Source organism: Haematobia irritans, chromosome 4 (assembly GCF_050003625.1).
Source record: "Haematobia irritans isolate KBUSLIRL chromosome 4, ASM5000362v1, whole genome shotgun sequence".
Taxonomy (NCBI): Eukaryota; Metazoa; Arthropoda; class Insecta; order Diptera; family Muscidae; genus Haematobia; species Haematobia irritans.
This window is the reverse complement of record NC_134400.1, coordinates 155,308,910-155,331,672: the sequence shown is the minus strand read 5'-3', so window position 1 is coordinate 155,331,672 and position 22,763 is coordinate 155,308,910. Positions and strand designations below refer to the sequence as shown.

At 34.2% G+C, this 22,763-nt stretch overlaps 1 protein-coding gene across 4 annotated transcripts in view; it reads right to left on the bottom strand.

The window, feature by feature from the left end:
- Mp (collagen XV/XVIII-type protein multiplexin) overlaps positions 1 to 14,670 on the bottom strand; it is a 1,363,033-nt gene extending 1,348,363 nt beyond the window's left edge. For 2 of the 4 annotated variants that reach the window (XM_075303610.1, XM_075303614.1), the window contains exons 1-3: positions 14,601 to 14,670; positions 13,904 to 13,935; positions 1,880 to 2,066 (exon numbers count right to left, since the gene is read on the bottom strand). The gene's annotated coding sequence lies outside the window, so the exon portion shown is untranslated. The remainder of the gene's footprint in view (positions 1 to 1,879; positions 2,067 to 13,903; positions 13,936 to 14,600) is intronic. The other 2 variants (XM_075303611.1, XM_075303612.1) reach the window with 2 other exon arrangements.
- Between the last annotated feature and the right edge of the window lie 8,093 nt (positions 14,671 to 22,763).

The window sequence follows — 22,763 nt, the reverse complement described above, 5'->3', positions numbered from 1 at the left end:
CATAAAATTTTTACAAAATTTTCTACAGAAATAAAATTTTAACAAAATTTTCTATAGAAATAAAATTTTCACAAAATTTTCTATAGAAATGAAAATTTTGACAAAATTTTCTATAGAAAGAAAATTTTGACAAAAATTTCTACAGAAATAAAATTTTAACAAAATTTTCTATAGAAATAAACTTTTGACAAAATTTTCTATAGACATAAAATCTTGGTAGATTATTTTTGGCTCGAGTGGCAACCATGATTATGAACCGAGTAAAATTTGAACAAAATTTTCTATAGAAATAAAATTTTGACAAAATTTTCTATAGAAATAAAATTCTGACAATGATGAAAATTTTATTATGAACCGAATAAAACTTTAACAAAATTTTCTCTAGAAATAAAATTTTGACAAAACTTTCTATAGAAATAAAATGTTGGTAGATTATTTTTGGCTCTAGTGGCAACCATCATTATGAACTGATATGCACCACTTTTTGTGTGATTGGACCAATTTTGGTATGGTTGTTAGCGACCATATACTAACACCACGTTCCTAATTTGAACCGGATCGCATGAATTTTGCTCCTCCAAGAGGCTCCGGAGGTCAAATCTGGGGATCGGTTTATATGGGGGCTATATATAATTATGAACCGATGTGGACCAATTTTTGCATGGTTGATAGAGACCATATACCAATATCATGTACCAAATTTCAGGCGGATCGGATGAAATTTGCTTCTCTTTGAGGCTCCGCAACCCAAATCTGGGGATCGGTTTATATGGGCGCTATATATAATTATGGACCGATGTGGACCAATTTTTGCACGGTTGTTAGAGACCATATACCAATACCATGTACCAAATTTCAGGCGGATCGGTTGAAATTTGCTTCTCTTTGAGGCTTCGAAAGCCAAATCTGGAGATCGGTTTATATGGGGTCTATATATAATTATGGACCGATGTGGACCAATTTTTGCATGGTTGTTAGAGACCATATACCAACATCATGTACCAAATTTCAGCCGGATCGGATGAAATGTGCTTCTCGTTTAGGCTCCGCAAGCCAAATCTGGGGATCGGTTTATATGGGGGCTATATATAATTATGGACCGATGTGGACCAATTTTTGCATGGTTGTTAGAGACCATATACCAACATCATGTACCAAATTTCAGCCGGATCGGATGAAATTTGCTTCTCTTTGAGGCTTCGCAAGCCAAATCTGGGGATCGGTTTATATGGGGGCTATATATAATTATGGACCGATGTGGACCAATTTTTGCATGGTTGTTAGAGACCATATACCAACACCATATACCAAATTTCAGCCGGATCGGATGAAATATCCTTCTGTTAGAGGCTCCACAAGCCAAATCTGAGGGTCCCTTTATATGGGGGCTATACGTAAAAGTGGACCGATATGACCCATTTTCAATACCATCCGACCTACATCGATAACAACTATTTGTGCCAAGTTTCAAGTCGATAGCTTGCTTCGTTCGGAAGTTAGCGTGATTTCAACAGACGGACGGACGGACGGACATGCTTAGATCGACTCAGAATTTCACCACGACCCAGAATATATATACTTTATGAGGTCTTAGAGCAATATTTCGATGTGTTACAAACGGAATGACAAAGTTAATATACCCCCATCCTATGATGGAGGGTATAAAAACACATCATAACAAAACCAGCATTACCACCCAAATAAAAATAAAGCAAAAGAAATTAATATGCTAATCAAACAGGCTTTTGAATTATTCGAATTTCTAATAAATTATGACAAGTATTTGTTTGGTTATTTGGATTTGATAAGAGCTGATAATGATGGACATGTCTTAAGAATACAAAAAAAATTATGATGATGATGATGAGTTAAGACTTACCTTTGGTGTTTGGCACAGATGCTGGAATTGCCAAAGGGGAAAACGTTAATCCATATTTTGAGAATTGAAAATTGTTAATAACATCAATGTATCAAGTCAAACATATTGACTTAATTTAATTCCAGTTTAGATTTCACAAAATTATCTTTAAGATTTTTTTCTTCTCACATACACTTTATATTGAGCCCTAATGAGACGATAAAAAAAAGAAAGAATGTGGGTGTTAAATATACACATAACTTGCAACAATATTACGGTACTATTGTAACATGTGGTATTTCACATTTGAATAAATTAAATATTGAAACATTTCAAATAAACTCGTAAATATATGATCTTCAAAATAAAAAAATGTTTGAATGTAACAATCATCCAAATTGGAAACATTTGTATAGTCAAGCTGATCAGAATTCTATGCCATATTTGAAATCACTTAGAGATGCTTTTGTATTATTAGTCGTGGTGAAATTCAGTCAGTCAATCTAGCCATACCCGTCCTTCTGCTGTAACCAGGATTTTAGAGTACACTGAATAAATATTGTCGTAAGGTCAAAGATTTCGTGTCTTTAAAATACGAATGCAAATTTAGCTTAGCATAGAAGACGCATTTCTCCAATATAAAGCTTTTTTCATTGTACAAAAGTCGATAAACTTTTCAATGAAGTCCTATTGTCCTTATAATTAAGTGATTTTACTTAAAAATGGGTATCATACCATGAAAGAAAAAATGTTTGGGCTAAGATCAACTTGACTTTAATAATTCACAAAAATTCTTTCAAATTAATGAAATGTCTTTAAATTTGTTGTGTTTTTGCATCTTGACTACAAAACAAAAAATCGTTCGAATATAGGACATGTTTTTCATCACTTTATTTTAAAGATGTTTTTTGCTTGAAACTTAGCATAATTTCTACTAGAAGTCGAGTCTGAACTTGGAAAATAAAGTTGTCGTTAACTCGTTTTTAAAGGACTTAACATAATTTCTACTGGAAGTCTTGTTTTTAACGGACTTATTATAGCATATGAAAAAAGCTGAAAAAACGAAAAATTAAAATTTGCTTCCTAGAAGCAAGTACACAAAACCCAAATTTAAAAGAGAATTGTGTCTTAAAAGCATCCTTACTTGTATTCTCCGTTTCTTTGGCACGGAATCAATACCAAAATCGTTAAAGTAAAGACAAAATCTTTGGAACCGGGCATGCTTTTTTTTCAGTGTACAATACATTCGGTTGTGCAAAACTTTAGCCTGTCCTTACTGGTTTTCAATTCCAATTCTTCATAAACTTTTGGATAAAATGCGTACAATGGCTTCTGGAAGTATATTTCTTTGTAATTTTTATTTTAACTTTTGCAACTTTATTACTAATTCATATGAAACTTTTCAATTCCCATGCAATTTCAATTGTGAAACAATGCAGATTTTATTCTTTACCTCATATTCGTATTTTGTTTGCGGCTATTAAGAATGTAACGGTTGTAAGAAATCGCACTGTGTAAATAAGCCATATTCCTGTTCTCATATGAACGCCAGTAATCACAATTATGTAAAAACCAATATGTAATCAACTACAAGCATATAAATAAAAGGAAATATTTAGGCAACCAGAACTTAAATTGTTCTAAAGGTTTTCAAAAACTCAAAAAAAAAAATTTTTATGAATATAAGTAGGTTCAAAATGTAAAATTACATATCAATGAAAAAATCAGGTAAAAATAATTCAAATTATAAATGATTTAGTTCAAATTAATTAAAAACTATATAAGCTCTGTTTATAAAGGGTGATACGGTCACAATTTGGTCAATATAAACTTGACGTATTTCTTTCAATTTTGCATTTAAAAAACCTGAACACCCCTCATTTTGAAGGTGTGTGTGTGTAGAATGTTGCTCCTATTTTGATTTTGGAATTCACTCTTCAGTTGTCAAAATGCCGTCCAAGCAAGAAGTGCGCGCATCGAAATTTTGCTCGCGCATCGCGAAAATCCGAGCTACTCGCACGCAAAGCTGGCAAAATTGCTAAAAGTTGCCAAATCAACCGTTACAAACGTAATTAAAGTGTTTGGGGAACGTTTGTCGACAGCCAGGAAGTCTGGATCGGGGGGAAATCGAAAACCGGAAGCCGCTGAGACGACAAAGAGAGTTGCCGGTAGTTTCAAGCGAAACCCTAACCTCTCTCTCAGAGATGCCGCAAATAAGCTGGGTCTATCGTCTACAACCGTGCATCGAGCCAAAACGACGGCCAAAGCGCGATCCCGGAGGCTGTACACGACGATGCTGACGAAGTTTGACTGCGTGGTAATGGACGACGAAACCTACGTCAAAGCCGACTACAAGCAGCTTCCGGGACAGGAGTTTATACGGCAAAAGGAAGGGGAAAGGTAGCAGATATTTTCAAGCACATAAAACTGTCAAAGTTCGCAAAGAAATATCTGGTTTGGCAAGCCATCTGTTCCTGTGGCTTGAAAAGCAGCATTTTCACAGCTTCCGGGACTGTCAACCAAGAAATTTACGAAAAAGAATGTTTGAATAAATGTCTGCTGCCTTTCCTGAAGAAACACGGTTATTCCGTACTGTTTTGGCCAGATTTGGCATCTTGCCATTACGGTAAAAAGGCCATGGAGTGGTACGCCGCCAACAACGTGCAGGTGGTTCCCAAGGACAAGAACCCTCCCAACACGCCAGAGCTCCGCCCAATTGAGAAATACTGGGCTATTGTCAAGCGGAACCTAAAGAAGACCAAAAAAACTGCTAAGGACGAGCAACAGTTCAAGGCAAACTGGCTTTCTGCGGCGAAGAAGGTGGACAAGGTGGCTGTACAAAATCTGATGGCAGGTGTCAAGCGTGAGGCCCGGCAATTCGGATTTGGAAAAGCGAAAGCCTAACTGAATATTTTTCCTGAATTTTATACTAATTGGACTTGAAAAAGAAATTTAATCTAATTTTTTAAATAAACGATGTCACCGATTTACACGCGTTTTCCCTTGACCAAATTTTGACCGTATCACCCTTTAAAGTAGAATAATAGAAAAAAAAAAACAAACTAAAGTTTGGTGAATATCACAATGGACTGAATAGTCTAAGTGAGCCTGAATCTTAATCGGGCTGCCACTTTAACCTTGGTTAATATGTATATACACTAAAAAAATATTTACGTGATATTAAAGGTTATGCAACCTAAATTTTAGGATGGGCAATTTACAAAATATTAAGGACAAATTTCTTTAAAATAATGACTTTAAATTAACTGAACTATTGAATCTATAGATTTAAGATAAAAAAGCTTCAAATGTAGGCTGAGACTTATTTTGGGGATTTAGCATATTTGGTTTACATTTTTTTTTTTTTTTGAATTAAGAAAACATTTTTACTTTGAGGTTAGTTTAGGTTAGGTTAGGTTAGGTTAGGTGGCAGCCCAATGTATCAGGCTCACTTACACTGAAAAAAATATTGTCGTGAGGTCAAAGATTTCATGTCTTTAAAATACGAATACAAATTTTGCTTAGCATAGAAGACGCATTTCTCTAAAATAAAGTTATTTTCCTTGTCCAAAAGTCGATAAACTTTTCAATGAAGTCGTGTTGTCCTTATAATTAAGTGATTTGACTTAAAAATGGGTATCTTAATATGAAAGAAAACATTTATAGGCTAAGGTCAACTTGACTTTAATAATTCAGAAAAATTCTTTAAATTTAATGAAATTGTCTTTAAATTTGTTGTCTTTTTTCATCTTGACTACAAAGCAAAAAATCGTTCAAATATAGGACATGTTTTTCAAAACTTTATTTTAAAGAAGTTTTGTACTTCAAACATAGCATAATTTCTACTGGAAGTCGAGTCCTAATTTGGAAAGTAAAGTTGCCGTTAACTCGTTTTTAAAGGACTTTGATAGCATATGAAGAAAAAAAGCTGAGAAAGCGAAAAATTAAAATTTGCTTCCTAGAAGCAAGTACACAAAACCTAAATTTAAAAGAGAATTGTGTCTTAAAAGTATCCTTACTTGTATTATCCGCTTCTTTGGCTCGGAATCAATACCAAATCTTTTAAAGTAAAGACAAAATCTTTGGAACCGAGTATGCTTTTTTTTTAAGTGTAGACTATTCAGTCCATTGTGATACTACATTGGTGAACTTCTCTTTTATCACTGATTGCTGCCCGATTCCATGTTAAGCTCAATGACAAGGGACCTCCTTTTTATAACCGAGTCCGAACGGCGTTTCAAATTGCCTTGAAACCACTTAGAGAAGCATTGAAACCGTCAGAAATGTCACCAACATTACTGAGGTGGGATAATCCACCGCTGAAAAACTTCTTGGTGTTCGGTCGAAGCAGGAATCGAACCCACAACCTTGTGTGTGCAAGGCGGGCATGCTAACCATTGCACCACGGTGAGGTATCTGCTATAATTTGGATTTTTAAACTGGCATTTGTTTGTACATGAATAGCTTACTCAATTTGGCTTATTTTTTCTAATTTATAAACCGATTTTTATACCCACCACCATAGAATGGTGACGGGGGTATAATAAAATTCCGTTTGTAACACATCGAAATATCGATTTCCGACTATATAAAGTATATATTCTTGATCAGGGAGAAATTCTAAGACGATATAACGATGTCCGTCTGTCCGTCTGTCTGTCTGTCTGTTGTAATCACGCTACAGTCTTCAATAATGAAGCAATCGTGCTGAAATTTAGCACAAACTGGTCTTTTGTCTGCAGGCAGGTCAAGTTCGAAAATGGGCTATATCGGTCCAGGTTTTGATATAGTCCCCATATAAACCGACCTCCCAATTTGGGGTCTTGGGCTTATAGAAATCGTAGTTTTTATTCAATTTGCCTGAAATTTGAAATATAGAGGTATTTTATGACCATAAAGAGGTGTGCCAAAAATGGTGAGTATCGGTCCATGTTTTGGTATAGCCCCCATATAGACCGATCTCCCGATTTTACTTCGTGGGCTTATAGAAACCGCAGTTTTTATTCAATTTACCTGAAATTGAAAATCTAGATGTATTTTAGGACCATAAAGAGGTGTGTCAAAAATGGTGAGTATAGGTCCATGTTTTGGTATAGCCCCCATATTGACCGATCTCCCGATTTTACTTCTTGGGCCTTTAGAAACCGTAGTTTTTATCTGATTTTCCTGAAATTGTAAATATTCTGGTATTTTAGGCTCATAAAAACGTGTATCGGATTAGGTTTTTATCGGTCCATTTTTAATGCCTCCATATGGACCGACTTCACTTCTTGAGGGTGTAGAAGGCGCACAGATCATGAAAATTGCTTGAAACTCAATGTAAAATTTCCACATTTTACTCCTACAGATTTAAGATTTCAAATCAAGGCGTTATTTTATAATTTTCTTGCACACTTACAAGAGATGTTAATGATTCCTCTAAAACTCAAACAAAAATGGTTCTTATAAATCCAGAATCGGATATAGTCCTCATAGGTGAAATCTTTAAATTTATCTTCGGAAGTGCCCTCAAGTCCTCAAGTCCTCAAGCCCTCCTGAAATTTCAACGGAAACCCTAATGTTTGGTTCATGGTGGTGGGTATTTAAGATTCGGCCCGGCCGAACTTAGTGCTGTATATACTTGTTTTAATTTGATTTGAAACATTTATATATAAAATTGTTATATTTTACATGCTTTTTAAATTAATATACATATTGTATTAGTATATATTTTTATTAAATTAAAATTTTTAAATGTATCACTATAGGAATTTTTGTAATTTTTACATTCTTAAATTTTTGTGTCCGTCCGTCCGTCTGTCTGTGAACATGTTTTTGTGATCAAAGTCTCGGTCGCAATTTAAGTCCAATCGCCTTCAAATATGGCGCATGTTCCTAGTTTGGGTCAGAATAGAACCCTATTGATTTTGGAATAAATCGGTTCAGATTTAGATATAGCTCCCATATATATCTTTCGCTCGATATGGACTAATATGGTCCTAAAAGCCAGAGTTTTGGCCCGATGTGGTTGAAATTTTGCATAGGAAGTAGATTTAGCATTGTAGCTGTGCGTACCAAATTTGGTTGAAATCGATTCAGATGTATATATAGCTCTCATATATATCTTTCGCCTGGTATGCACTTATATGGACCCATAAGCCAGAGTTTTATCCCGATTAGCTTGAAATTTTGCACAAGAAGTACAATTGGTAGTATAGTCATGTATGCCAAATTTGATTGAAATCGGTTCAGAGTTAGATATAGCTTCCATATATATTTTTCGCCCGATATGGACTTATATGGCCCCAGAAGCCAGAGTTTTGGCCCAATTTGGTTGAAATTTTGCGCTAGGAGTACAATTAGTAATATAGTCATGTGTGCCAAATTTGATTGAAATCGATTCAGATTTAGATATAGCTACCATATATATGTTTTTCTGATTTCGACAAAAATGGCCAAAATACCAACATTTTCCTTGTTAAATCACCACTGGTTAGTCGAAAAGTTGTAAAAATTACTCTAATTTTCCTAAACTTCTAATACATATATATCGAGCTATAAATCATAAATTATTTATTAATTTATTTATTTATAGTTGATACTAAATTTATAGTAAATATAATATTAGTATAAAGATATAAAAAGCATTGACAACTGAGGCCATCAGCTAATAATAAATTAACTTTTTCGAAGTTTCCTTAAAATTGCTTCAGATTTTAAATGTTTCCCATATTTTTATACCCTGCGCCACACTGTGGAACAGGGTATTATAAGTTAGTGCATATGTTTTTATACCCTGCGCCACACTGTGGAATAGGGTATTATAAGTTAGTGCATATGTTTGTAACATCCAGAAGGAGACGAGATAGACACATGGTGTCTTTGGCAATAATGCTCAGGGTGGGTCCCTGAGTCGATATAACCATGTAATTTAGTCCGTCTGTCTAGGTCGCAATTTAAGTCCAATCGCCTTCAAATTTGGCACATGTTCCTAATTTGGGTCAGAATAGAACCCTATTGATTTTGGAAGAAATCGGGTTCAGATTTAGATACAGGTCCCATATATATATATATATATATATATATATATATATATATATATATATATATATATATATATATATATATATATATATATATATATATATATATATATATATATATATATATATATATATATATATATATGTATATATATATTTATATATATATATATATATATATATATATATATATATATATATATATATATATATATATATATATATATATATATATATTATATATATATCTTTCGCCCGATATGCACTAATATGGACCCAGCAGCCAGAGTTTTATACCGATTTGCTTGAAATTTTGTGCAAACATAACACTTAGTAGTATAGTCAAGTGTGCAAAATTTGATTGAAATCGATTCAGATTTAGATATGCTCACATATATATATTTCGCCCGATATGGACTGATATGGTCCTACAAGCCAAAGTTTTGGCCCAATTGGGTTGAAATTTTGCACTAGGAGTACAATTAGTAGTGCAGTGAAGTGTGCAAAATTTGATTGAAATCGGTTTAGATTTAGATATAGCTCCATATATATCTTTCGCCCGATATGGTCTAATATGGTCCTAAAGTCTGAGTTTTGCCCAATTTGGTTTAAATTGTGCACAGGGAGTAGATTTAGCATTGTCGCTATGCGTGCCAAATTTGGTTGAAATCGATTCAGATTTAGATATAGCTCCCATATATATCTTTCGCCCGATATGGACTAATATGGTCCTAGAAGCCAGAGTTTTGGCCCAATTGGTTTGAAATATTGCACTAGGAGTACAATTAGTAGTTCAGTTAAGTGTGCAAAATTTGATTGAAATCGGTTCAGATTTAGATATAGCTCCCATATATATCTTTCGCCCGATATGGACTAATATGGTTCTAATAGCCAGAGTTTTGGCCCAATTTGGTTGAAATTTTGCACAAGGAGTAGAATTAGCATTGTAGCTATGCGTGCCAAATTTGGTTGAAATCAGTTTAGATTTAGATATAGCTCCCATATATAGCTTTCGCCCGATTTACACTCATATGACCACAGAGGCCGAGTTTTTACTCCGATTTAGTTGAAATTTTGCATAGGGAGTAGAATTAGCATTGTTGCTATGCATGCCAAATTTGGTTGAAATCGGTTCAGATTTAGATATAGCTCCCATATATATGTTTTTCTGATTTCGACAAAAAGGGTCAAAACACCAAAAATTTCCTTGTAAAATCGCCACTGCTTAGTCGAAAAGTTGTAAAAATGACTCTAATTTTCCTAAGCTTGTAATACATATATATCGAGCGATAAATCATATATAAACTTTTGCAAAGTTTCCTTAAAATTACTTCAGATTTAAATGTTTCCCATATTTTTTTACTAGCATTGTGTTCCACCCTAGTGCATTAGCCGCCTTAAATTTTGAGTCTATAGATTTTGTAGAAGTCTATCAAATTCTGTCCAGATCGAGTGATACTTAAATGTATGTATTTGGGACAAACCTTTATATATAGCACCCAACACGTTTGACGGATGTGTCGAAAATGTCGAATATGGTGTCGAAAATTTAGATCTACAAAGTGGTGCAGGGTATAATATAGTCGGCCCCGCCCGACTTTAGACTTTCCTTACTTGTTAGATATAAATCTTCGATACCACATCACATCCGTCAAATGTGTTGGGGGCTATATATAAAGGTTTGTCCCAAATACATAAATTTAAATATCACTCGATCTGGACAGAATTTGATAGACTTCTACAAAATCTATAGACTCAAAATTTAAGTCTGCACTAGGGTGGAACACAATGTTAGTAAAAAACAAGTAATTAAAGTCTAAAGTCGGGCGGGGCCGACTATATTATACCCTTCACCACTATGTAGACCAAAAATTTGTGTTGCCATTTCAACTCCTTCAAATTTGTTGGGAGTTATTATGAAGGCTTTTATAAGAAATATTTATATAATTTATATACAATATGGAGAAAATTTTTTGTACTTCTATAAAATCTCTAGAATTAAATTTAAATCGGCTAACACCCTGGGATGAAACACAATGTTAGTTACAAAATATGGGAAATATAAAGCTAGAGCAATTTTAATGCAATTGTACGAAATAATATTTACGATTTATCGAGCGAGAAATACGTATTCGAGATAAAGGAAAATTTAAGTAATATTTAAAATTTTTGCTACAGTGGGGCTGAAATCTGAACCAATTAGATCAAAAAGCATATTAAATATATTCTCTGTGGAAACTATCGAGTCAACTGAAGGAAACTGCCATTGAAAATGGGTCTAAAATATGAAAGATTCTACTAAACTCTGGCGTATATATACAAAATTTGAAGCAAATCAGGCTTCAACTCTGGCGTTTGTGCAAATCGGACGAAATATATATATATATATATATATATATATATATATATATATATATATATATATATATATATATATATATATATATATATATATAATATATATATATATATATATATATATATATATATATATATATATATATTATATATATATATATATATATATATATATATATATATATATATATATATATATTATATATATATATTTAATATATATATTATATATATATATATATATATAAATATATATATATATATATATATATATATATATATATATATATATATAAATATATATATATATATATATATATATATATATATATATATATATATATATATATATATATGGGAGCTATATCTAAATCTGAACCGAGTTCAAACAAATGTGGCGCAGTTAACCATACTATTAAACGCACTCCTTTTGCAAAATTTGAAGCAAATCAGGTAAAATTCTGGCTTTTGAGGTCATATAAGTGCAAATCGGACGAAAGGTATATATGGGAGCTGTATCTAAATCTGAACCGATTTCAACCAAATTTGACACAGTTAACCATACTATTAAACGTACACTTTGTGCAAATTTTTAATCAAAATCAGGGCAAAATTCTGGCTTTTGAAGCCATATAAGTGCAAATCGAACGAAAGATATATATGGGAGCTATATCTAAATCTGAACCGATTTAAACCAAATTTGGCACAGTTAACAATATTATTAAACGTACTCCTTGTGCTATATGTGAAGCAAATCAGGGTAAAATTCTGGCTTTTGAGGCCATATAAGTCCAAATCGGACGAAAGGTATCTATGGGAGCTATATCTAAATCTGAACCGATTTAGCTGATGTTTTGCAGGTTTTACGTAACCGGAATTTGAAGAAGATCGGTTCATAAATACGTGAATTATGATCAAATCGGTGATAAATATATATGGCAGCTATATCTAAATCTGAACCGATTTTTTCCAAAATCAATAGCGATTGTCTTTGACCCGAAGAAAGAACCCATGCCAAAATTGAGGACGATCGGACTTAAATTGCTAGCTGTACTTTGTGCACAAAATTACATATACAGACAGACGGACAGACAGACGGACAGACAGACGGACAGACAGACGGACAGACAGACGGACAGACAGACGGACATCGCTAAATCGACTCAGAATTTAATTCTAAGCCGATCGGTATACTAAAAGATGGGTCTATGACTATTATTTCTTGGCGTTACATACAAATGCACAAACTTATTATACCCTGTACCACAGTAGTGGTGAAGGGTATAAAAATTGGTTGAAAGGGAACACCCCCTACCCGACGTTTGTTAAGCCGGTCCGATTTTTTGAAATGTACGGGGCACGTGTGTGGAAACCATGGAGTGATTAATCAGCACTTCAGTTTTTGTGCCAGACTTTCTCTGACCCTAATCGTTAAAAGAGATCAAATATTTTCGATTTTTTTTTCAAATCGAAGGATATGGTTGACTAACCCAGCAAAAAAGCGTCGCCAAAAAAGTAGTGAAAATGTTCTTTTCGGATCAGGAAGTGGTGCAAAATTAACACAGAAGCGATGAATTTAACATGGGCTTGTCATAGGACGGATGTGCACCATTTCAACAGCCGTTGAACTGAATTTGCATCACTTTTTAAGGTGTGATCCCAGTTCAGTGTTTTGGATGAGAATTAAAAAATCTTTTGATATTTTGACAAATAAGTAATTTTTATTTTTTTTATGATTTTTAATGCATTATAACGCATGTTTGGAATGTTTAACATTATATATTCGCAATGTTTCTACAAAGTATTTAGCATTTTTTTCGGCAAAATTTTAATAACTTGTACGATTTTATTAATTCTTAATCTGTTTTTAACCCATTTGAAACAAAAAAATGTAATTTCCTATTAAAAATGTGGAAAAAGCAAGTTATAAAAAAATTGACTCAATTGAACTTCCTCTGCAGTTAAAATAAAGAACATCTTTGGGAGGACATTTTTGGAAGTGCTTTTAAAGTTGTGTCTTTAGAAGAAATTCCAAATTTGTTTGCAGGGAAGTTAACGAAAATATGCTTCGGGAGGCGCAGCGAAGCGGGCCGTGTTACGCAGTAAATATGTAAAAGTTTTTGTACTTTAGTTCGGATAATTTGAGGGTATACATGTTTCCGAATATTACATTTACAATTGTTAATATTTTTGGAAATTGACACATTCAACCATCTTTATTTCTAATTATATTATTGTGAAGACCATTATCTATAATATTTTATAGAGCATTTACTGCTTTAAATCGTTTATTTATACATATTTAGAATATTTTTTCTTCATCTAAAACGAAACACATATTCACAATTAGCACTTGTATATTTTTCATATTAATTCATTTGCTTTTATTCAAGATTTTTTTCGCATCATATTTTCTTGATTCAGATTTGAATGGATGAATGAAAGAAATAAAAAAAAATGATTTATTTATTATCACATATTTTTTTGCATTTTACACCAATGGCCTCAGCAGAGGGCGGCGAGGTATTGTTGAATAAAAACAAAAACGGGTAGCAATTGGTACATAACAATAAAATTTAAAACTTTATTCATTTGTTTTCTTTTTATTTCTTTGGCCAAATGAATTTGTATGGTAAATCCAGAAGAAAACAAAAAATAAACTCACACACTGCCTCACTAACACTCGCGAACTGCACACTAACGAGAATAAATGCTACAGTCAATTGTAAAAACCCACCCACTTACACCAACTCACAACACAACAGCATGATAGCCAAACATTTAACAAGGAAAGTACCGTTAAACCACAAACATCCTCAAATACCGACAAGACCAACAACAAAAACTCACTTCGCACATTACTCTTTAACAGAAATCGAAATGTAACAAATGAATTTCACTAAATTCTTGCATTCTTTTCATTTGATTAAACAAAACATAAACATTTTTTGCTCTACAGCATGATAGCCAAACATTTAACAAGGAAAGTACCGTTAAACCACAAACATCCTCAAATACCGACAAGACCAACAACAAAAACTCACTTCGCACATTACTCTTTAACAGAAATCGAAATGTAACAAATGAATTTCACTAAATTCTTGCATTCTTTTCATTTGATTAAACAAAACATAAACATTTTTTGCTCTACACACACACACACATGCACTCATTTTTTGACCGGTGTTTTAATATGCTTCCTTGTAGTTGTTGCAATTTCATTCTGCTAAAGGTAATGTGTTTTTGTTGTCATACACGACAATCAACGACCTATATGGTTGTCGCGCGTATTTTTCCTTATTTATGTTTGTTGTCGTTGATGTTGTGAGTGGAGAAAGAAAGTTTGGTAAAAAACAACGCACGTTTTATTATCGAGTTGAGAGAAAAAACGTATATTCACGCCTGCACAATGTATGCTCCTCTGAACGTCAGATGACAGACTAAAGCAGGCTTTTTACTTTTAGAACGATGATACCCTCCAAACAACAAAAAAACATAACACACACACAGCACTCGTACTCACAAGCAGCCAAACATCCATCCACACCCCCCACAAAATATCAACAACCAAAGCCACCACACTCACCACTCTCCCATACACAAGGAGCAACAGAAAAAAGAGCATTATAATATGTAGCCAGACTACCATGAACCGGCCATTCAGGCTGCCAGCCACACTGCCGACACAACAAACAGTCAAACATCCACTTCCACACATAATCAAGACTTCGAGGGTCGTAGCAGAACTCAACAGACGAGAGCGTAACATTCATTCTACTACACACCCACCACCACCCAGATGAAATACTCACGGAAAACATACAAAACAAGCCAACAGTGGGTTAAGTCTGCCGAGACATTGTTGTTTGTGTTGTATAGGCACTATGTATCTGCTACAGATCAGTTACTGAGCTGCGAGCAGCTCAGTTACAGTTAAGTAAATGCTTGTCTTATGCTTACAATACATTTTTACTTAGGAGTGACTGCTTGTGTATGCAGATGTAAGCCAAGTTAAGCCAAAGGCCGACTATGTCACCACCACTACTATACAGTTTTTTTTTCCACTGAGAGGGCATGTGATCCAAAACAAACAGACAACATTGAATAGGGGCTTACAAAACAACGACGAAGGAAATTGATAAAAGCCTTTGTATGCTGTATGGCATCAAAAATTCATTCAATATAGGAGCTGAGAATTGTGTGGAGCGAGCGTTGGTGGTGATGATGTTGGCGGTGGGAGAAACTGCGTGATTCACGTATAGCCGGGAACATGCGATGCTGTTAAGGCTGGCAATGCAACTGAATATTCATTGTTGTTGCTTGTACTTCATTATCAATGCAATGGTTATTATCTTAAATATGCCGGTTTATTCAATGGTCAATGGTCGCTTTGGTCGGCACGGCGGGATGTACATATGGATGTTTGTCAACTGCTTTTTAAATAATTCAACATTTTCTTGGTATGCTCCAATATCATATTGTGGGAAGTGGCAATAAAATCAGCATGACCCAAGTAAGTGTTGTATATCTCCACTGCACAGAGCTGACAACTTTCTTGCGTCAGCCAATATTTTTTTTTGTAGCAACCGAATCATTCGGTTCCATGCACTATCAGAAATTAATCGATTGCATCTGTATGATAACAAAGTGTTGGCTGACATAGGGCCTATGTATTTTAATGTTGTCGAGAACAATTCATCAGCAGCGTTGCCATTTTCTACTTCAAGTCCAGTGTTGCCAGTATTGGGAATTTTCTCCGGGGATATTTTATCATATATGGGGATGATAATTATGAGTTGCGCACATGGGATTTTAATGCAGAATTTTCAATAAATTTGTTTTTTTTTTTTTGTCGAAATCTGAGCAGTATAATAAATCAGGATTAAATGAAAATTTTCTGGCTTCCACAACACTGTTCATGTCTCCACATTATTATGTTTCGTCCCTGAAAATCTCAAATTCAAATATAAATCCCCAAATAAAATTCACCAATATATTTTGAACAATAAAAATAAAAACAAAATAATTAAAAATTGTAATTATTGACTTTTAAATGTGGATTTTTTAAGAATTTTTCTTTTCATTAATTTCATTAATTACTTTTTAAAACCGATAGATTATTTTTTTTAAAATATCGCATTTGTTTCGAAGTAAATCTTTAAGGAACTAAGTTAGCTAAGTCGAAAAAAGTCCAAAGGATTGGAAGCCATTTTCGAAATTCACATAAATACGGATTACAATTTATTTAGGTGGGGTTGTTAACGGCGTTTTTAGGTTAAGGAAGAAAATATACGCCTCGTACTATGCAAGGGTTCCGGGCGAACATTCAACATAAAAATGTGTATCCTTACATCAAAAATTATTCTGAGGTCAATTTTTCCTTAAAAATCCCTAAAGACGCATTTTGTCATTCCGTTTGTAACACATCGAAATATTGCTCTAAGACCCCATAAAGTATATATATTCTGGGTCGTGGTGAAATGCTGAGTCGATATAAGCATGTCCGTCCGTCCGTCTGTTAAAATCACGCTAAATTCCGAACGAAACAAGCTATCGACTTGAAACTTGGCCCAAGTAGTTGGTATTGATGTAGGTCGGATGTTATTGCAAATGGGCCATATCGGTCCACTTTTACGTATAGCCTCCATATAAACGGACCCTCAGATTTGGCTTGCGGAGCCTCAAAGAGAAGCAAATTTCATCCGATACAGCTGAAATTTGGTACATGGTTTTGGTATATAGTGTCTAACAACTATGTTAAAATCAGTCCACATCCAACCGATCCCCAGATGTGGCTTGCGGAGGCTCAAAGAGAAACAAATTTCATCCGATCCGGCTGACATTTGGTACATGATGTTGGTATATGGTTTCTAACATCCATGCAAAAATTGGTCCACATCGGTTTATAATTATATATAACCCCCATATAAACCGATCCCCAGATTTGGCTTGCGGATCCACTAAGAGAAACAAATTTCAAACCAATCCCCAATCACACAAAACTTGGTCCATATCGGTTCATAATCATGGTTGCACTCGAGCCAAAAATAGTCTGCCAAAATTTTATTTCTATAGAAAATTTTGTCAAAATATTATATCTATACAAAATGTTCTTAAAATTTTATTTCTATAGAAAATTTTGTCAACATTTTATTTCTATAGAAAATTTTGTCAAAATTTTAATTCCATGAAAATTTTGTTAGAATTTTATTTCTAAAGAAAATTTTGTTAATTTAATATATACCACGTATGGACTTACTTACAATTTAGAAGACGGTGTTAGGAAGTTTTAAGATACCTAGCGATCGGCAAGCGTTACCGGAACCCAAGTAATTCGATTGTGGATGGCAGTGTTTAGAAGAAGTTTCTACGCAATCCATGGTGGAGGGTACATAAGCTTCGGCCTGGCCGAACTTACGGCCGTATATACTTGTTTTAATAATCACAAATAGAATATGTCTTTCGAGTGATGTTTACTTGAAACATTGCATAATTTGTGCATGATATTGACTTTGAATTAGGATTTTTGGTTAACACGTTGGTATTACATGAGGAAAACCGGCGCACAAACGAATAAAATAAGATTTGAGTCCTTGTATAAAGTTTGATAAGAATAAATTACAAGTGAATTGCATCTTACATGTATCCTTAGTGCTATTCTCCGCTTCTTTGATTCAGAATCAATATCAAAATCTTTAGTGAGAAGACCAAAATCGTTGGAACCGGACAAGCTTTTGTTTTCAGAATAATTAGTAATACCTTGGAAATCTGTAAATAAAATAAAATGGAAAATACATATTATTATACGAGTATAACATTACATTACATATTTTGCAATTTTTTGATATTTGACTTTACACATTTTTGTACCCTGCGCCACACTGTGGAACAGGGTATTATAAGTTAGTGCATATGTTTGTAACACCCAGAAGGAGACGAGATAGACACATGGTGTCTTTGGCAAAAATGCTCAGGGTGGGCTCCTGAGTCGATATAGCCATGTCCGTCTGTCCGTGAACACATTTTTGTAATCAAAGTCTAGGTGGCAGTTTTAGTCCAATAGACTTCAAATTTGACACAAGTATGTGTTTTGGCTCAGAATAGAACCCTATTGATTTTGGAAGAAATCAGTTCAGATTTAGATATAGCTCCCATATATATATTTCGCCCGATATTGACTTATATGGCCCCAGAAGCCAAAGTTTTACCCCAATTTGCTTAAAATTTTGGACAAGAAGAACAATTAGTACTATAGTCAAGTGTGCCAAATTTTATTGAAATCGGTTCAGATTTAGATATAGCTCACATATGCATTTTTCGCCCGATATGGACTAATACGGTCCCAGAAGCCAGAGTTTAACCCCAATTTGGTTGAAATTTTGCACTAGGAGTACACTTAGTAGTGTAGTCAAGTGTGCCAAATTTTATTGAAATCGGTTCAGATTTAGATACAGCTCCCATATATATGTTTTTCTGATTTCGACAAAAATGGTCAAAATACCAACATTTTCCTGGTAGTCGAAAAGTTGTAAAAATGACTCTAACGGCCATTTTCATGTAGCTCCGTTAGGCTTTAACTGCCAGTTAACAGAAAGTAAATTCCAAATATCTTCTCTCCGGTTAACTTTAACTGAAAAATTTTCGGCAGTTAAGTTCTAACTGGTATATGGAATATATACGCAAGATGGCAGCGATGCCCATAATACGGTTTAAAAGTTCGTTAGTTAACGGAGCACTAACGGAGCTTCATGAAAATGGGCGTAATTCTCCTAAACTTCTAATAAATATATATCGAGCGATAAATCATAAATAAACTTTTGCGAAGTTTCCATAAAATTGCTTCAGATTTAAATGTTTCCCATATTTATACCCTAAACCACATAGTGGTCAGGGTATAATAAGTTTGATCGGCCAAAAAATGTGCCTACCAGAAATATTGATTTTAGACCCCATAAAATATATACCGATCGACTCAGAATCACATCCTGAGTCGATCTAGCGCTTGGTGTCCGTCCGTCCGTCTGTCCATGTATTTGTTGTTCACAGGATTCCGGTCGCAATTATTAACCGATTTTGATGAAATTTGGTACAGGGAGTTTTTTGGGCACAAGGACGAACGCTATTGAATTTGGAAGAAATCGGATCAAATTTAGATATAGCTCCCATATATATGTATCGCCCGATTTCGACAAATTGGGTCACGTTGCGCTTATTTTCAAACGGATCGTCACCAAATTTGGCAAAGGTTAGGTTAGGTTAGGTTATGTGGCAGCCCGATGTATCAGGCTCACTTAGACTATTCAGTCCATTGTGATACCACAGTGGTGAACTTCTCTCTTATCACTGAGTTCTGTCCGATTCCATGTTAAGCTCAATGACAAGGGACCTCCTTTTTATAGCCGAGTCCGAACGGCGTTCCACATTCCAGTGAAACCACTTATAGAAGCTCGGAAACCCTCAGAAATGTCACCAGCATTACTGAGGTGGGATAATCCACCGCTGAAAAATTTTTTGGTGTTCGGTCGTAGCAAGAATCGAACCCACGACCTTGTGTATGCAAGGCGGGCATGCTAACCATTGCACCACGGTGGCAAAAGGTAATCTTTTCCATCGCCCTTCAAGTCTGCAAAATTCCATCCAAATCGGTTCAGATTTAGATATAGCTCTCATATATATGTATCGCCCGATTTTTCTAAATTTGGCCATAAAACCCTTATTTATCAACCGATCTTACTCAAATTTGGCTGAATGTAGTCTTCTATAGCACTAACTATATGTGCAAAAAATCATCGAAATCGGTTCAGATTTAGCTATAGCTCCCATATATATGTACCGCCCGATTTTTCTAAATTTGGCCATAAAACCCTTATTTATCAACCGATCTTACTCAAATTTGGCTAAATGTAGTCTTCTATACCACTAACTATATGTGCAAAAAATTATCGAAATCGGTTCAGATTTAGATACAGCTCCCATATATATGTATAGCCCGATTTTCCCAAATTTGGCCATAGAACCCTTATTTATTAACCGATCTTACTCAAAGTTGGCTAGATCCAGTCCCCTATGGTACTAACAATATGTGCAAAATTTCATCGAAATCGGTTTAGATGTAGATATAGCTCCCATATATGTATCACCCGATTTTGAAAAATTCGCCCCTAATAACCTTATGTTTGACCCTACAGGCCTCATTTCTTAACTGATCTTACTCAAATCTTGCACAAGGTAACCTTTTGTGGTATTTATCAATCCAGCAAAATATTATGCAAATTGGTTCAGATTTAGGTATAGCTTCAATATATATGCATCGCTCGATTTATTTATTACCCACACTAATTTAACGATTTTCTTTTTTAATACCCTCCATCATAGGATGGGGGTATATTAACTTTGTCATTCCGTTTGTAACACATCGAAATATTGCTCTAAGACCCCATAAAGTATATATATTCTGGGTCGTGGTGAAATTCTGAGTCGATCTAAGCATGTCCGTCCGTCCGTCCGTCCGTCTGTTGAAATCACGCTAACTTCCGAACGAAACAAGCTATCGACTTGAAACTTGGCACAAGTAGTTGTTATCGATGTAGGTCGGATGGTACTAAAAATGGGCCATATCGGTCCACTTTTACGTATAGCCCCCATACAAAGGGACCCTCAGATTTGGCTTGTAGAGCCTCTAACAGAAGCATATTTCATCCGATCCGGCTGAAATTTGGTACATGGTGTTGGTATATGGTCTCTAACAATCATGCAAAAATTGGTCCACATCGGTCCATAATTATATATAACCCCCATATAAACTGATCCCCAGATTTGGCTTGTGGAGCCTCTAAGAGAAGCATATTTCATCCGATCCGGCTGAAATTTGGTACATGGTGTTGGTATATGGTCTCTAACAATCATGCAAAAATTGGTCCACATCGGTCCATAATTATATATAACCCCCATATAAACCGATCCCCAGATTTGGCTTGCGGAGCCTCAAAGAGAAGCAAATTTCATCCGATCCGGCTGAAATTTGGTACATGATGTTGGTATATGGTCTCTAACAACCATGCAAAAATTGGTCCACATCGGTTCATAATTATATATAGCCCCCATATAAACCGATCCCCAGATTTGGCTTGCGAAGTCTCCAAGACAAGCAAATTTCATCCAAGCCGGTTGTAATTTGGAACATGGTGTTAGTATATGATCTTTAACAACCGTGCCAGAATTGGTCCATATCGGTCCATAATTATATATAGCCCCCATATAAAACGTTCTCCAGATTTGACCTCCGGAGCCTCTTGGAGGAGCAAAATTCATCCGATCCGGTTCAAATTAGGAACGTGGTGTTAGTATATGGTCGCTAACAACCATACCAAAATTGGTCCAATCACACAAAAATTGGTCCATATCGGTTCATAATCATGGTTGCCACTAGAGCCAAAAATAATCTACCAAAATTTTATTTCTATAGAAAATTTTGTCAAAATGTTATTTCTATAGAAAATGTTGTCAAAATTTTATTTCTAGAGAAAATTTTGTTAAAATTTTATTAGGTTCATAATAAAATTTTCATCATTTTCGAAATTTTATTTCTATAGCAAATTTTGTCAAAATTTTATTTTTATAGAAAATTTTGTTCTAATTTTATTCGGTTCATAATCATGGTTGCCACTCGAGCCACAAATAATCTACCAAGATTTTATTTCTATAGAAAATTTTGTTAAAATTTTATTTCTGTAGAAATTTTTGTCAAAATTTTCTTTCTATAGAATATTATGTCAAAATTTTTATTTCTATAGAAAATTTTGTGAAAATTTTATTTCTATAGAAAATTTTGTTAAAATTTTATTTCTGTAGGAAATTTTGTCAAAATTTTATGTCTACTTTGTCAAACTGAATTATATACGTATTGGATCGATCTTTTTTGATTTAATATATACCACGTATGGACTTACATACAATTTAGAAGATGGTGTTAGGATGTTTTAAGATACCTTGCCATCGGCAAGCGTTACCGCAACTTAAGTAATTCGATTGTGGATGGCAGTGTTTAGAAGAAGTTTCTAGGCAATCCATGATGGAGGGTACATAAGCTTCGGCCTGGCCGAACTTACGGCCGTATATACTTGTTTAATAATGGGCTCAATATTAGTGGCATACTAACTCCGTAGGTGCAATATAAACACAGCCAGTGTTGCTAGAAGTAGGGGAAATTTCCTATGTGTAGGGTTTTTCTAATATTTAGCGTCTTGTAGGGACGTAGGGCCACAATGTAGGACATTTTTACTCACCACAATTTGTAATAATTTTTACATTTTGGTGGCTCTAGAGGAGGAAATTAGAAGCCGGCAAGGCTTGATCTTTAACAATGTGTGGTAAACTTTATTCCAGTAGAAAAATTTTTTCAACATTTTATTTCTATAGAACATTTCGTCAAAATTGTATTTCTATAGAAATTTTTTTCAAAATATTATTTCTATAAAAAATTTTCTCAAAATTTTATTTCTGTTGAATTTTGTCTCAAAATTTTA